This window comes from Alosa pseudoharengus, unplaced genomic scaffold (genome assembly GCF_046254945.1).
Source record: "Alosa pseudoharengus isolate Yale_2024_CS ecotype anadromous, Long Island Sound unplaced genomic scaffold, YU_APseudo_1.1 YU_APseudo_1.1_scf_2, whole genome shotgun sequence".
Classification (NCBI taxonomy): Eukaryota; Metazoa; Chordata; class Actinopteri; order Clupeiformes; family Clupeidae; genus Alosa; species Alosa pseudoharengus.
The window spans coordinates 25,285,300-25,301,685 of record NW_027468663.1 but is presented as its reverse complement, the minus strand read 5'-3'; positions in this window follow the sequence as shown (position 1 = coordinate 25,301,685).

Below are 16,386 nucleotides of genomic sequence, written 5' to 3'. Positions count from 1 at the left end.
TGACCCTTTCTGTATTTATTTCCTTTCACATGCCATCACTATTGTTCAAGGGCCCTCACAGATAACAGGGGAGTGTTTACAGGTTGTGTGGGATGGGGAAAAACAAGATGTTTTTTTTTTTTCTTCCTGTCCATGGGAGTTTGCATGTGTGAAGGCCACTGTGTGGTGTGGATGCCTGAGAATGAGTTGGGCTGCGGTGAGTTGGAGCCAGAAGGGGTGGACGGATTCGGGTGTCCTTGAGATATGCTGGAGTCAAGAGGAGCGCCTCTAGATGTCTCCAACAGCGCGGACAAGCACAGTCGGACCGCCATCCCCCGTCAAAGGCTTCCAGCAGGTTTTGGCCTGACCATTGGAAGCACTGACGATTGAAAGCACTGCCTAACTTGTTGAATTTGAGTAACAAGAAAACAGTGGGGCCTAATTTAAATTATAGTGGGCAAGGAGCTCTCACTGAGAATAATGTTGTGCATGAACTTAAGCTATGTTGTGGCGTGTAGGAGGATTGAGCTTACCCACTGGTGTCTGTGCTTAGGATCTTGTCCATGGTATTAAAGCAGCACTTTGGAAGTTTTTAAATATAACAGCTTGAAATTGATTGATTGAACAAACTTGTAAAGGGGACAATCCTGCAGCTAGCATATGTAGCTGGCAGCGCCTCGCAGGGGGAAAACCAGCCTTACAATTTGGCTGATGGCCAGAACCGTGAAACATTACCTGGTCAGTAGATATGGCTCTTTGGAGATTGTCTTTGCCTGCTGCTAGTCTTTCGGCTCCAAAACAAATGCACGTGTACAGTGTCCAGAGGGAGGGTTCTGAGCTAACTGGAAAGCCTAGCATCATTTACTGTCAGTGGGAATCATGCAACACCCAATGTCTCGAGATATAACGTTAAGTGGACGTTGTATTGTAACAGTGTCATTAATCCAAAAATAATGATACTTATTTACAATAAAATACTTACCGATGATTTTGTGTGGTGTTCGGTTCAGCAATTTTCCTTCTTTCCCACTGACAGTTAATGACGCTTTCTAGCTAGCTCATTGTCCCCGTTTGTGAGCGAGCGTTTATGTGGGCATGTAGAGTGAAACTGAATGAAAGGAGGCTGTATACATATTGAACTTAGCAAACAAGCAAAGACATTTGTGGAGCACAGAATAGATTCCTGTTTGCTCAACTACAAGTTATTTGTGCTCGAGTTTCATTTTTCCTCAAAATATAATTTGTGTGCTTGCTCAAAACATTTTTCTGCGCTCAAATAGTTCTACTGCTCGCTCATAATAGAGGCATTCTGCATTCTTTAGAACATGTATTAACCGTATGTTATTTGCACACATATGAAGTAGATATGTATATTAACCGTACATTATTTGCACACATTATGAAGTAGTAGGCTATTCACCGAGCTCGTTATCCCTTACTCATATTACAGTGCCCTATGCTTTACAATGTGTCACGGTTCAAGTAGTTATTTAGTAAAAACTACATTTTTGGGGTTTCTGGGGGGCCAGCTACGCTAGTGGTGGTCATAATAAGTCCCTTCAGGATGAAGCAAGACCCCTCCGCTGGCGTGTCGGGGTCCTGTTCGCCCTGTCGGGACTTACAGTATTTTCCAATAATGGCCGGCATTCTATACATTATCCCTTACTCATATCACAGTGTGGAATGTTTTTTTTTCTTCAAACTGATGATAGAGGCACTCTGTAGATGTGGTTCAAATACAAACGTGTTTTCCTTGAACTTCATTAGGCCCTAAGCCAAGTCAGAGTGAGCCGTCTGAGCTGACAGGGTTGGATGGGTCTGAGCGTGGGAGTGTCATCTTATCTCATCTGTGGTTATTATGTAGCAAGAGCCACTGACAAGAATATGATGTTTATGAGTTTGTAGTGTTGTTGTTCAGTGTTGTCCACATGTGGCACAGTAAAAGATCCAAAGGTTCACAGAGCAGACTCGTAGCCTACTGACAAATGGTTGCTGTAGTGTCACAAGGCAGTCTGTGCAGTTTAATTCTGCTTTGCCCAGACATGTTTACAAAACACTATACAGTACATAATATCTCTCTCTCTCTCTCTCTCTCTCTCTCTCTCTCTCTCTCTATCTCTCTCTCTTAGACACACACGCACACACACTGTGTAAGGATTAATAAAGCAAGGCCAATATTAACTAGATGTACCGCGTAGCGGTACAAAATATGACCGCCGCTCAGTCCTGCACATCCATTCCGCGAAAATAAATCATATTAATGAATTTGTCTCCATCTTCTACTCCATCCCCCACTCTTGAAACTTTTGTGTATGCTTGTTTGGAATGTGTGTTTGCACACATTCCGCACACAAAGTAGCCTACTGGCGCTGCAAAGGTGAATAGATTTGTTTCTGGGCCAAAAAATCTGTAACATTGTTATAAAACCTTTAAAATCTCTAAACAATCACAAGTAGGGCAGTTCATCATAGTCCATCCATTGCAACTGGACTGATGAAAGGTACACCTGTAGGCTACATTGTATTTGGGAAAAGCAGAAGGTAGCAGCATAATGTATTTATTTATTTATTATTAAACTAAAACAATCCCTGTCAGTTCCATGCAGTTTTCAACAGCTATCAAGAAGAGAGGTCATGTCATGGATTTTTGTGAATGTTTCTTCTTCTACATATGCATAGGTTTAGTCATCTAGTTCAAATTATATTCAGCTTTATTGTCAATGCACAAATTAAATACCAGTAGTCTAAAACAAAATGCCGTTTTACCCAGTGGTGCAAATAACTGACATGTCCAAAAGGGCCTTCATGAAATGCGTTGCGAGACTGTTAATACACATTTTAACGGGCAAAGTTGAAGAGCTACTCTCCGTTATTGTTTGTGCAAATAATATGCTGATTCATGTTCCCTTGCATTTTGCAACCATGAGGTCCATGGTTAAGCTCAATCTTTTGACGCAATCTTTTGATTTTCACCCAGCCTAGTCCATGGTAGGCGCCCGATAGAAATATTGTTTAATTTTGCGATTGAGATATCCACGCACTGGCGCCCCCCCTGCGACGTGTTCGCCCCCCGGTTTTAGAGCTATTCTAAATGCAAAAATGCATAGACATTGCATGACAAAACCGTGACTGTTAACAAACTATAAGCTATATAAGGTAGGCCCTATGCTAGGCCTATTACACAACACAAATTGTCACCAGGCTATGCTGGCGACCCAAATAAAATCTCCGTTGGAACCAATGGCTTACACCTTACAGTATCAAGCTGCCACCTCTTGGCGAAAAGTTAATAGTTTTGCATATCAGTAGTAATACATTTCACGTAGCTGTGAATCACGGAAAGGGCGAATGAAGTGGACACTTCTAAATGGAACCCAACCCACTGTACAGTAACTCAAGGTCTGTGGCTAAAGCAGCCATAATGAAAGCGTTATCATTGTTTGGATACTTCACACACACGTGTTTTTTAATCGCATAGACTACAACTACCAAGCTGGAATCAAAGCACATCGACTCCCCTCTCACACCCTAAACACGCACTTCGAACAAACAAAAAGCGCCTCAGTCTCACGGAATAGCCATAGGCAAAACTGTATCTGACCGGTGTAACGTTGGTATTAAATCATCCATCGCAAAGAATGATTTTTGTAGCACGTGCAACAAATATGTGTAGGTACAGCCCTGCCCTGAATACATCTCAACGTGCGCTCTAAAACATCTGGTTTAAATGGAGATGTAGATCATCACGGGATCATAGACAGGTTATCTTTCAGGTAGCCTAGGCCTATATATTTTCCATTAAAAAACCATCACGTAGCGAACGTGTTGTGGCTAACTCATTTAGCTCCTGTTAGTAGCCTAGGTTATGGTCATAAGCAAATGAGATGACAGTCGAAAGATACAATTAGTGCTGTTATCGATTTGCTTGGTAGCCTATAAACGCATTTATGGTTTTCTACAAATACATCAATAATCAAATTGGCCTCCATCACTCAACCATGCTAACGGTAAAATTATTTTACCTACGTTCTGCTATTGATAGGATTAACGTAGCCTACCTGCAGTAAAAAACAAGCATGTCCGATAAACATTCTCAGATTTATTTCGGCTTCAAGAGGAAATGGGAATTACATTTCATGCAGAAATCATCCTACCCTTAGACGTTCTCTGCGGTAAACTACTGTAGCCTACAGTCTTGTCCTTGTAGGAAGCATAGTGTCTTTCTAACCCACTTTAGATTAACTTCCAACAAAATTACGTCTCACTGCAACGATGCGCCATCTAGTGGACAAACGACTACTTATCGCCAATACTGGAAATGCAGCCATGATGATGATGATGAATATTTATTTTGGCTTTCTTTTAATCCTACTGAATTTGTAATTATGTATCAGCCGTTCTAATACCGATAGTATGTGGGTGCCTGTGTGTGTGTGTGCATGTATATATGTGTGCACCACCATCTACAGGCCAATGAGTGTAGAGTCACTAAATGTACACATAACTTAATTTTTTAGACCCCCCCATGGATGAAATTCTACGAAACTTGGCATACCCCCAGAGAATGTCAGGTTAATCATACACATAAACTTTGGTGCAGTTCTGAACGTCTTTACTGAAGAGAGGGGCGATTAAAGCAGAATGATATTGCATTTTCATTTTTTACCGGGGGGGTGCAAATCACAAATGAGTGATTATGGGCTAAGTTGATGTGGGCCCTTGAGACCAACATACCATAAAAATTTCTTCATCCTCGGTGCCACGGTTCAGGTAGTTATTTAGGAAAAACTGCATTTTTTGGGTTTCGGGGGGCCCAGCGCGGAGGGGGAGTGGCCCCCGGGGACCAAACGAAATTTTTCCGTAAAAGTCTAGTGGGGCTACATACCCACCAAATTTCATGTGCCCCGGTGTTTCGGTGCCCCGGGTATCGTTGACCAAAATTTCAGGAAGTAGATGACGGGAAAAAAAAAAAAAAAAAAAAAAAAACTTTGACAATCCCTATATGACCGCTTCGCTAGCTTCGCTAGCGGCGGTCATAATTATTATTTCATGGAGAAACATCTCCCTTGTCTCAGTCTCCATGGAGATAGCTGGACTAACTCCTCTGGATCATCGAGCTTATTCCCTCTCATCTAAGCAGTGCTATTCTGCTGCTTATCATAATGAACACCAGGGCATCATTACAGAAGGAATCACACAGGAGACAGACAGTCAGTCCATTTCGATTGCCCAAACAACGTTTCCACTGAACGCCAGAAAGCCAGTTTACAGGCCTGATAAAATGTTAGCAATTACATTTCGCTGCACAGTGATTCTGCATCAGGTGTTGTTCTCGCTGGACATTGTTATTATTGATTTGGGTTAGAAGTACTTTATCCAAATTGGCTGTTGTGCAAACAATTTCTCTCGACTTTCATTTTTGTCTGCCTAGAGGCCCTCTGTGCAGCCCACTGTAAAATCTGCATCAATCACTGGAAAAATAACAGTTTGAATTTTAATCTCCATCTGACGAACACGGTCTTGTTTAATGGATTCTTAATCGCTTGTTGCATTATTTAATATCACTGACTGGTGGTGTAGATGGGCTTTCTTTGAGAACCCGGGAGGGTCTTTTGCAGCTTTAAGGTCATAATCAGGAAAGATCTGTAGTGTTGACTGCTCATGGCATGAGTAGGTGGGCCACCTGATGGAAGAAATCATTAGTTGGCTCCAGAACATGGGTGGGTGTATGCTGTGCGCTGAGGCATTTAGAGCCAATTTATCCAGCTGCTTTAGATCTGGCCTTTAGATCTCACAGTGTCTGAATGCAAAACAGATATTAGCATCATATGAGATTTGTGTTAAAGACCAGTGATTATACAAGGTCCATAGCTCTAGTTAATAAGCTGGCCACACTGGACCTGATATGGCTTTAGCACCTAATGACCAGAACTCTCATGCTGACACCCTTAACATTGTGTAACGAATAGTAACAAGCCTACAAGCTTCCACGCTTTTCTTCTGAGGTGTATAACTCTTTCCCTGTATTTGTCTGTCCTCACACCTGCTTTTTTTGCTGTCGGTTTACAAATTCCAAATGTTGTTTCATTCCCACCCACATTTAGTTCATCTTCCACCACAGCATCTGCCTACGGAGAACAATACATATGCAAAGGTATTTTTATGTTTAGTGAAAACACTGCACAAGGCACCTGTTTTTCTTCCATCAACGTTGTAAGTCATTTGTATCTGTCCCGTGCTGTTTAAATGCTAATTAAATAGAGCATCTCTGCTTATGGCAGTGGGGGAAGGAGCCCATGTCAGCTGTTATTCAGACACCACTGTTGAGTCTTCTACTGGTGTTGTGGGCCTAATTCAATGAAACACAGATGAATTAAGGTGCCTGATTGACAACCCCAGTGAAATGTTCTCGAAGGCTGTTATGTTGATGATGTTCTAATCCAGGGGCACTGCTAGATAATTTGGGCCCTATGACAGACAATAATTCTGGGACCCGCAATAATATATATTATTGGGGGGTCTCTTTGGGGGCCACCTGTCAGTGCTGGGCCCTTCGAATCATCCTAACCCCCCCCCCCCCCAGCGGCTCCCCTGTTCTTATTACCCACAAAGGTTGCTATACGGTAGTTGGGGATATTTTGTTTTTGATGGTAAACAGGCTTTGTTGTTTGTTTATTGGCCGTGTGGGAACATCCCCTCACTATAGCACTAGGAACTGAACACCTCAGACTGGTGGACTATCCAGTGGACTAGCAGACGGGATCGTACCCTTATACTGGCAGACAGGAGTCTGGCCACACGTGGTCATTGCTCTGCTTTCACACCCACATAATGAGACAGATGAGATAAAGGCAGCACTGGGACGGATAATCCCCTCTGCTGCCAGGGCAGGCTTTTCTACCTTCAGCTTATTCTACTGTCTAATGTCATATTCATTAGAGAGGGATCCTTTTAACTCATTCAAAAAGCCCACATGTATTAGGCTGTGTTATAGGGGCTTGAATGGTTGCCTGGACTACTTGGGTTACACTAACCACATTCACTCTCCCTCCACTTCCTCTCACATTCAGTAGGCCACTGAAGCGGTGTTGGTTTTGTGTGTTTGCTTTAAAAGGTTTTTCTTTTGTTGTGCTTTGCCGAGACAGACAAACCGCCCTCTACTCTTCCAGAGTGCCTGTTGTGAGGAGTGGTAATGGGGTAATATGGACAAGTGTTTGTTTTATTCCCCTCACTTCCCACTATCGTCCCAGACCAATGCACAGCTCCTCAAAACTCCCACTCCAACCCCCATTGTATGCTGTTGGGCACCACCACACTGCCAAATAATTAACAAAGATTCCACAAGCAAAACAAGAAGAGGGAAAGAACATTTTTGGACTGGAAATGGAAATGTCTTGGAAGATCAACTTCACTACCTTTTTAGGCTGGATGAGATTTTGTTCATTCGACAGATGGGATGATCAGATCTCTAGTGACAGGAGAGGAGAGACAACTGCTTTGCAATGGATGTGTTTCTGAGTTTGGACAGGACATGGTGTAGGTGTCAGTATAGCAGCCCCCTATCACAGGCACGCAGATGTGTGACCTGAGAAGCATTAGATGTCTCTTCTCCACACACACACACACACACACACACACACACACACACACACACACACACACGCACACACACACATACACACACACACACACACACATACACGATAAGACCCTCCATCTCATATCAGAGTCCATCTGACTCATTAGTTCTTCCCATTTGGTCCAAGTGCACAGCCATTGACCGAGCTCTAAAGGAGCACCCTTTTAATCTCCTCCAGGTCTATTTCCTGTGTGCACCCGTTCCCTCGTCACATTTTCTTTCTCTGAAATCTGGGCTTTGACGTGTGTGTTCCTCTCCATCCTCACACCATGAGTAACTCTCTCCTGAGTCCTGACTCACACCTCTGAAGAGGGCCTTTGATGGCACTGAAAAGCTCTCACAGCCTTGGTCTAACAAAAATGCATAAGACCTCAGTTCTGCGGAAAAACAGACAAAATCAAAAGAATCACCTCATCTTGCCCGGGTCAAAGAAACACACAGACCTCTAATGGGTACCGGTATGTGTAAATGTCACAATCTACTGGCTACAGCACCATCTTGTTTCCTCATTAGAGTTTGTGCCCTTCTGAGAGAGCGATCTGAGCTGCACCTATTCCATCTCAGCCAAGAGACATCATCCACACAACCAAGACAAGCAAATCCATTCAGTTTGTAGTACCTTAAGCACTGACTTAAGATCCTAACTTTACGCAATGGGATTTTGGATAGTTACGTATCTAATGAATTCTATTTAGCAATAGTTAGTTTGTTGTAACTGGTAGTTAAGCACTACCCTAGTTCAACTAAAAAAAAAGAGACAGAATACATTGTGTCATTCGCGATTTTCGTAATTTCATTTTTTTCATGCTTCCATTGTATTCCATGGTATTAGGGGCGGGGGGGGGGGGGGGGCATGTCCCCCTCAAAGTATATTATGATTATGGCCTTGCATTGCAGCCCTACAATGCAGCATTTTCTGGCACACAGAGGCAGAAGTGCTTCTGTTTATTGCACTAGACTGCCACGTCTGTCTGATTCATCACTGTCTCCTTACTAGCCTCTAGGAACTGGGGTGAGGTGCACACAGACGTCCACAGGTGAGGACCTCCTCCATGCCATACAGACATAATGTAGAACAGATAATGAATAAGGAGATTGAACAGGCAGCAGGGAGGTGGAATTGTTGGAGCATGTTGGTTATTGTCCACTGGCACAATGTCAGTGTGAGGAGCGAAGTAAAATACAGTAATGGGTTGTAAAATGTATTTCTCCTTTGATGTTAGATAGTTTAGATAAGATTGGACTTACTGTAGTCTTGCAGCCCACAGCCTCCCATGGAACTGAAATAGCTAACGAGGCATTCTCTATTAAGTGGTTAAGGAGCTCCAAGACTTTGCGTTCGCACGTGTTCCTGCCATATCTGCTGGGCTGAGATGTCGAGGGGAGGGCTGGCCACTGACATCCCTCCTCATATCCCGTGAGCCGGAGCCTGCTCTGGGGCCTGCGCTGGAGCCTGGGACTCATTCCTCTAATTGCCCTCATTGCTCCCCGCACTCAGGGTTTGCTGATGCAAGGGCCTTGCGTGATTCTTGATGGTCGGAGTCGCCAGCCAGCCAGTTGGGTCAGTGCAGCATCAGACACTTTCCATTTCATTAAAAGTTGTGGGCGAGGGGGTGGGGGTGCTGGGTGGGGGTGGGGGGGCCCAGGGACAGCAGGATTTATGATCTGAAAACGCAGCACTGTGGCAAGGCTTTCCTCTCTAATGTATTTATGGCATCAGAGGCTTTGGCTCAAGCCCTCCTCTAGTCATCTCACTATTAGAGAGAGAGAGAGAGATGGAGAGAAAGAAAGAGAGGGATGGGGAGAGAGAGATACTTTGATTTGTTTGGGGACTCAGAATTGGAAAATCAGAATGCTGGGTGTTTTCAGGACATTTCTGTGTTAACTCTTGTGGTGTCTTAAGTATCATATAAAGTACTTTTCAGAAAATGAAAAACAAAAACAAAATAGAGGAAGGGCTGTGAGTTTGTAACTTAGCTATATGGGATGTGTGAAAAGGACTATTCTTCACATTTTGTGCTAGATTCTCATAACCATTCATCACAGTATTTAGTGTCCTAAGACAATGAGGACATTTAGGTTATTTAAATTGTTTAAAAAACAGGAATAAACCTCAGGCACTGGCCACATATTCAGCTAGTCTGACACAATATAATTACAACAGGTTATATGTTGATCGAGTCCAGTTTAAACAAAATATGATTTAACTTTATTATTATTTAACTTTTACTTCTGCTGTTTATTAAAAAGACATTATAGAGTACAGGTAGTGCAAAACAAGCACTGAGTAGTAATTGCATTTGTGCGACTCATGAGAATATCTGAATAAACTGTCCTGGTATGAAATGAATTCTCAAAACACCAGATTGCATTACAGCCATGAGGTAATAAGAAAGATATCTGTGTCTCTGGAGACTTTGACCTTCCCATAGCAAACCCCTGTGGTCAGAGATACTAAGACTCAGAAATGATACCCTGTCGTGCCACCTCCACCATGTCACAGCCACGGACAAATGGAGAGTTTGTTAAAAAATAGAAAAAGGATGCTGGTGACAGGAGTACAGCTGCTGCTGGGGCGTTGTCCTCCCACAGCACAGGAGTTAGCAGGTCACCGCCCCAACTCCAGCCAAATTATATTTCTATTGTCTGTGTCTGGGTCTTCCCATTTCCCCAGGGGTAATTATCTTACAGGTGCCATATCCCATCATTAGTCGGTGTGTCAGTCCGTGATACAGTTTCCTGTTAACAACAGAGGCATGTTACCATATCAGCAATTACCTTGACAGCTCTCATAATGGTAGATGTCAAAACCGTCAAAGTCATATCTACATAATAAGATGTCATGACATTTAAGTTCATGTCATCTACCATAATAATAAACACCATGGTAAACTGACAGTCAATGTACCACTGGGCTGACCAGGGATGGCTGAGGTGCTGGCAGTGAGTTAGTCTCTGCATATACTTTGATCTCCTTTCTGAGTGTTAATAAGTACCTAATTAGGCTTGATTTGAGGGGCACAGTATGACCCCCCCCCCCCCCCCCCAGACACACACACACACACACACACACACACACACACATCCTAATGAGTGTCTGCCATGAGAGGGCTTCTCTCTGTCTCCCCACTGATTCAGCCCTCTCTGAAAGGTCAGTTTTCTGTTCTGGCGGAGCGCACTGCCAGGAACCGCTCTTGTTCTGCGTCATGGGAGCCAGGTCATCAAACAGGGTGGCCGAGCGGCAGTCCCCACATCTTTCTGTCCTGCCGTGTGGCAAAAGGATGTGACTAATGAGTGGTTTGGCTCAAATGCAAATCCAATTAATATGGCCTCCTGAGAATGTACAAATAATGCTTTTATATCTGCTCCCTGAATAGAGATATCCAGTTCAGACAGGAACACCAGTATGTCCTATGCATGCACATGTTGCGGTCTTCATTCTGCAATGTATAGAGGCTCAACATCTAGCCATGTTTAGGGTGTTATTCACCGTCACACATTTTGCGGTAGTTAAGAAGAATGATGATGAGGCAGCAGTAGGGAGATGGGATGTCTATTTGACAGATGCGGGTGCTTAAAATGTTGCTTGAACAAGCTTGACTCATAAAGTGAATGCAGTAAGCCACCGAGGGCCAGTGCAGCATAATGCTGGGGCTAGGATAAGCAGCCAGACACGTGCTCTTTTCTGAGAAACATCTCTCTTTTTCTCTCTGTTTCTCTCTTTTCAATGGGTGAATTGTCAAAAGAGTATTATGCTGTGGAGACAAACTGAATGCTTTTTCATGTCCTTTCTTCCTTTTTCAAAATGTTCCCTGTGATGGGTAGGCTATGCACCACTGGCAATACATGCCACTTCTATCTTAACCCTGTGGTACATTGCAAATAAAATGAAAGCATGATAAAGATAAGATTATGTCAAATAAAGAAGATGACCCGCCAGGGATACCTGTGTGAACCTAGGGATGAGAGGCCCTCTATAAGCCGAGTAGAGGACCAGGAAGGGCCAGCAGCACAAAAGCTGTCAGAGATAGAGGTCAATCAGCTCATCAAGCTAGAGAAGAATAGCCATCATCACAGGCTCATTGGCCTCAGTGTGATTTCACATTACCCTTCGTCCTCCAGAGTGAACACTGGGCATGAATCACAGACACATTGCGAAGCAGGCAGCAGGAAAGGCTCTGACATTTCCCCTGAACTAAAGAGGGATAATGGCAAGAACAGCATGGAGCAGACAGGCTTACTGATGTGGTGTTGAAGAGAAGGCCTATTCTGCATTTACCTGGCCTTTTGTGGGAGTGAAAGCAAGAAAAAAAGTTAAAGAAATAGTTATGTTGTTTAATCATAAGTAGGCTAGTCCATACTGCAAAATCAAAATAGCCAAGCTGAGTTTTCATAACACATGTATGCAAAATACAATGCAGTAAACGCAATTACTTAGAAATTGCAGTGTAGGCTATATAATATATCTAATGGGACCATTTGCATGAACCGAAATTACATGTATAAACAACGTTCACATCTCCACCCACGCACTCTAGACTGAAATGTCCAGTAAATCTGGTCATCCAATCCAATCTTGCTCCTCCATGTCAATGTGTGTGACAATTCGTTGGGTCAGGCGTACGAGAAGCGAGAAGCGACATCATAACGTCATTGACGTAGCAGAGGACGTGGAGTCTCACTGATAAATAATGCATTTGGAATCATATCACGTGGTATAATAACGCCTGAATAATTTAATATGTTGAATATCGCAATATACACCCGCTAAAGGTAACGCTTAGGTTGCCGCATGCTTGTAGCCTACTGTCAGTGGCAGCATCAAAATGGAGCTTTCCAGTGCGCCGTAAAATGCTAATCCGCTGGGTTAGAATCGTTCTTCTCTAAAGTAGAGCCATTAATGGATAAATATGGCGTATTGTGGAGTGGTGTGTTTGTGGATACGCTAACGGAAATGCATCCTCAATGACTACCACCTGCTCTTCTTGTATGGTTTCGGATGCACCGCCCCATTGGGCTGATCTAAACAGCAGATCACATCAGTCGAGCTGAGGCTGAACCGACAGCATCATTCAAGGTATCTTTCATAAAAGCCCTTATGCATTATTGTTGTAAACCGATGTTTAAGTGTTTGACGATGTCGTTTGTACTGAACACAGTGCAGACTCGTTTCGATGTTGGTGGAAATAGGTAACAACCGTAAATAGATTTAAACAGCGTCCTTATCGGTATTGACTGTGTTTGTGCTCAAGTCAAATTGACATCAGCCTTAAATTCATACAGTTGAGGTAGTGCTCCCCGTGTTGAGGTAGATCATTAGCGGGGCAGTGCGACATTCAAACTTATGTAGCGTAGTTGCCAGAGCTCCCCTGATATTTATTCTGTAGGTATAAATGTATAAGGATGCCGTGTGACACGAGACATCGGAAGCCTAGACTGTTGTCTTTTATTGCACGTAGGCTATTACAGATATAAAGAATGCCTTTCCCATGTTCACCGCAGCTGGGATACGGGAGGGGCGGTCAGAGTTGCTTTAAGAATTTGCCCTAATTTACAACACTGTAATTTAGGCACTTTGATCAGTGAATGTGGAAATATCGATCCGTCTGCCTATAGGCATGACTTCTGTAGCAGTAATAAAACATTTTCTATGGTGTCGATTGTCATCGTCATGGAGGTACGAGGCGTTGAATCAGGGTTAATCTTCAATGACATAGCCTAGAAGCAGTTACTCATGGATGCGGTTTGTTTATAATCGGGTACCGAAGTGCTCTGACGTTTCCTCTAACAGCGCTCTCCGCTCTGGAGCTGGCCGTGGTGCTGATACTTTCAGCTCCCTTTCGCACAAACGCGGTAGGATAGCTATTGATATTAGTCTTCGAACAAGGGTAAAGGAACTTCATGTGATCGGTCTGTAGCCTATGCACGTTGAATGCATCGTTACAGCAGGCCCTGACTCGGGTTTACAACATATCTGTCAAGGCATGGAGAATGACGGTGTTCTTGGTGGTTTGAAAAATACGTACAGACAAAAAATACGAACATTTTTGTTGCGATATCTCAGTTATCTATCTTGTCACTAACTTATGATGAACCGACTGGCGTCAGTTTTTCAAGAAATTCTGAGGACTTTCATTCATTTCTGGACGTCAGGAAACAGCAGGCGCATCTGTTGGAGAGAGGGAGAGTGGCACTTGACCACTTACTTGCCTCGCCCATCTTTGCAGTGGGTGTTGTATTGGTTGAATAGGCGAGGCGATCTTATCTCATAATTGTAACAATCCATAGCCTACTAATCTTATAATTATAATAATCCTTGTTTCTACCCACAGACTAACTCACAGTTGTCTACCAAAACGTATTGAGTGTCAAGACAAACCTCAGATAAACAGCATTGTCTATTGTTTGTATTCCTTTATATAGGACTGCAGCTGTTGTTATTGTTAGAGTCGGTCATTTCATTGTGTTGGCTTGAGCTACTCTTTACTATAGTAGAAACCAAACAGACAAAGGCAGTGTGTGTGACAAGGGAGGAAGGGGCAGTGGTCATTAGATGAATGCCCACAGTACAGTCTTCAATGGGGAGATAAAACGCATGTGGTCATTAGATGAATGCCCACAGTACAGTCTTCAACAGGGAGATAAAAACGCATGTGATCCTCATTCATTTGTTTAACTTAGGGTCACTGGGAGGAGGCATGTTTATGTGTTCTCCATTTGTGTGTTTGTGTCTTGAAGGGCGTGTGTGTGTGTGTGTGTGTGTGTGTGTGTGTGTGTGTGTGTGTGTGTGTGTGTGTGTGTGTGTGTGCGTGTGTGTGTGTGGAGGGTGACCCATAAATCTCTGGGGCTAAAATGATCTTAGACATCCGTGCCAGGCAGACTAGCACAGCAGCCAGCTTATGTAACAGTGCAGAGCCTCCGGTGAGGGGAGAGGCACAGGGAGGGAGGGATAGAGAGAGAGAGAGAGAAAAACAGAGGGAGAGAGGGGGGTGGCATTGCCCGGCCCTAGGCAAATGTAGTTCTGGGAGAATACGTGGGGCCAACAGCCAACAAAGTGAAGTTGTTGCGGTTAAGCAGAGCAGTCTATCTCCTGTAAAAATTTCCATCCAGCACTCTGTGACATTCTCACTTGCATGTATGCCAACACACTAGATGCTTCTGCTAGGCGCAGACCCAGAAAGCGCTTTGGTATGAGGATGTCATCTTCCTTTTCCTTCCATTTCCTTTTGCCTTATAAAGAGCAGCCTTGATATACTTGCCGTATTTTCATGTGTGAAGGCCATCGAGTGGAAGAAAACCTCATACCTGTTCAAACACAAGTTCAAAAAGAGCAGTTATAGAAGCATGCTACTGATAGATTGTGTCTCCTGTATTAATACTGACACACACGGAAACATAAGCAGCATAAATCCTGTTGCATAAAACATACAGCACATTTATTTTGGAGGTTATTTTTTTGTCTAAATAGAGCAGCCAGTTCAAACACTGACACATAGATTCTGTGAATACTGTGTAGACAGTAATATTACTATCACTTTCACAATTGCATGGTAATTAATACTTGCTTTGAGTATAAATTAACACCCTGTAAGTGTGAAAAGTCTGAAAGGTTAAATTCATATTTTGTGGGCTTAAATCATGTGGGTCCAGTGTAGAAAACCATGTCACGGTCACCGTGCTGGCAAAACAGATTTTTCAGGTGTGTGTAGTGTTGAGGATCTTTCTCTGTAAGGACAGAAAGCAACAGGCAGTCATTGAGACAAGCCTGTTGCGTGCTCTCTGTCTTTTCCCCACTCTCTCTTCCCTTGCTCTCTCACTCACGTTGGTGCAGTTGTGTGGGTGGGGCTTGTGCACTCTGGCCTTGGAATCTGCGCACTGTTACAGTAGCAAAATAGAGATTATCATCTTCTCTGCTTCTGGTTCCGCATGTTTCTGGCTGTCTTAGATCAGAAGCTGTTGAAATGGGAGCACTTACTGTAAGCACAGGTTTTGTGTCTCTGGCTGGGTATGTGTGCGGGGCTGGATGAGACCCAGCAGCCATTGCTGATGGTGTTATTATAGTGGATAAAATCTTGAATCTGACTACAGAAATAAGGCAGTTTGCATCACCTTACTAAAATGATTTGCTGTTTAAAAGTAATCTATTACCTAAGAGCATTTGTATGTACAGAAGAAGTGAATCTAGCTGTAAGTTCATCAGTTTGATGACATCTCAGCAGTAGAACAGGAATAAATATGTACTCTGTCTGTTTTTCCGTCTTTTAATTTCAATTGCAATTTAAAATGTGTTTTGTTGGTACGACTGTCCAAAATTGCCAAAGCATTAAAACCTCCTAACGTGTTCACATCAATGGCTCTGTCTTGCATGTGATTGGTGGCTAGGGAACGAGAGCTCTAGCTCTGTTGTCACAGCACATGCTGAGCACAAACTTCCATAGCCATTTGTGTCTTGTGGGCTTGTAGAAACAGATGGTAAAGTATTTCTCAGTAATTCAGTAATTATGCTTTACCCATTAAAGGTTGCTGTAAAAGCATCAGATCAGAAGCAAATGTCAAATGTAATAACAAACTCACAAACTGCATGGAATTGCAAAGCAGACAAACCCAGAGCTCCAAAAAATAGTTTTTTTCCTTAGCCTACTGTAAAAGAGGAGCAAGAGTGTGGGTCCTTTCGGTGGACTTTAGGTAGCTACAACTGCTCAACTGCCAGTTTTAGGTACAAAGCAGATGTGAGTATCTCTCTGAACATCTTGAGACCTAACGTTATGA